General features: G+C 55.7%; 1 pseudogene; it reads left to right on the forward strand.

Annotated features, from left to right (window-relative positions):
• The first annotated feature begins 975 nt into the window (after window positions 1–975).
• The window catches only part of LOC119105367 (E3 ubiquitin-protein ligase Su(dx)-like), a 4,373-nt pseudogene continuing 4,192 nt past the window's right edge, over window positions 976–1,156 (forward strand).

Below are 1,156 nucleotides of genomic sequence, written 5' to 3' on the forward strand. Positions count from 1 at the left end.
CGGACCCAGAGGAGCCGTCGCTCCCCTTGGAAGCCGTGGACCCCTGGGGCTGAAGTCACAGTGGTTGAGTCTCTTGCCGGGCTCGCTTCCAAATTCAGAACTACCTTGGTGGGGTTTTACGCCCTGGGCGAAATGTTGGGTGAGCCATTGCACAACAGTGAACGGGTGGGGCGCGGAATATGGCTGCCAAATTTCCAACGTTTGCGTTCGTCGGACGCCATGCGAGGATACCAAATCTCAATGGAAACCCTAAATATTATTGGATGTGATCGATCGTCTCCTTTTCATTAACGTTATGAGGGCATGCGGGAAAGAATGTCATTCTGCATATGTTTATGCATATGTTTCTGGTATAGGAAGCCTCGTCGTATCTTACATAGTTTTGCAATTTGGAAGGCTTATCCGCCATCCACGCTACATACCGCAGTCCTGGGGCCATGAACTTCACACCGCGAGTAGCTCCCCTTACGTTGTTCCACCATCCACGCTACATACCGCAGTCCTGGGGCCATGAACTTCACACCGCGAGTAGCACTCCCCTTACGGTTGTATCCGCCATCCACGCTACATACCGCAGTCCTGGGGCCATGAACCTCACACCGCGAGTAGCACTCCCCTTACGGTTGTATCCGCCATCCACGCTACATACCGCAGTCCTGGGGCCATGAACTTCACACCGCGAGTAGCACTCCCCTTACGGTTTGTATCCGCCATCCACGCTACATACCGCAGTCCTGGGGCCATGAACTTCACACCGCGAGTAGCACCCTCCCTTACGGTTGTATCCGCCATCCACGCTACATACCGCAGTCCTGGGGCCATGAACTTCACACCGCGAGTAGCGCCTCCCCTTACGGTTGTATCCGCCACCACGCTACATGCCGCAGTCCTGGGGCCATGAACCTCACACCGCGAGTAGCGCCTCCCCTTACGGTTGTATCCGCCATCCACGCTACATGCCGCAGTCCTGGGGCCATGAACCTCACACCGCGAGTAGCGCTCCCCTTACGGCTGTTTTGTTTTCCTGTCGCTAGGCCGCACGTCCACGGTTCTATAGACTATACCGCACTACATTGCTGTCTGGCGGGACAGTCTATGGTGAGCTGGACAGGGGCGCGGGCTTTGAGGAATTCCATGGTTTTCTGGGTATCGATGT

Source organism: Pollicipes pollicipes, unplaced genomic scaffold (genome assembly GCF_011947565.3).
Source record: "Pollicipes pollicipes isolate AB1234 unplaced genomic scaffold, Ppol_2.1 Scaffold_6138;HRSCAF=7277_pilon_pilon_pilon, whole genome shotgun sequence".
Lineage (NCBI taxonomy): Eukaryota > Metazoa > Arthropoda > Thecostraca > Pollicipedomorpha > Pollicipedidae > Pollicipes > Pollicipes pollicipes.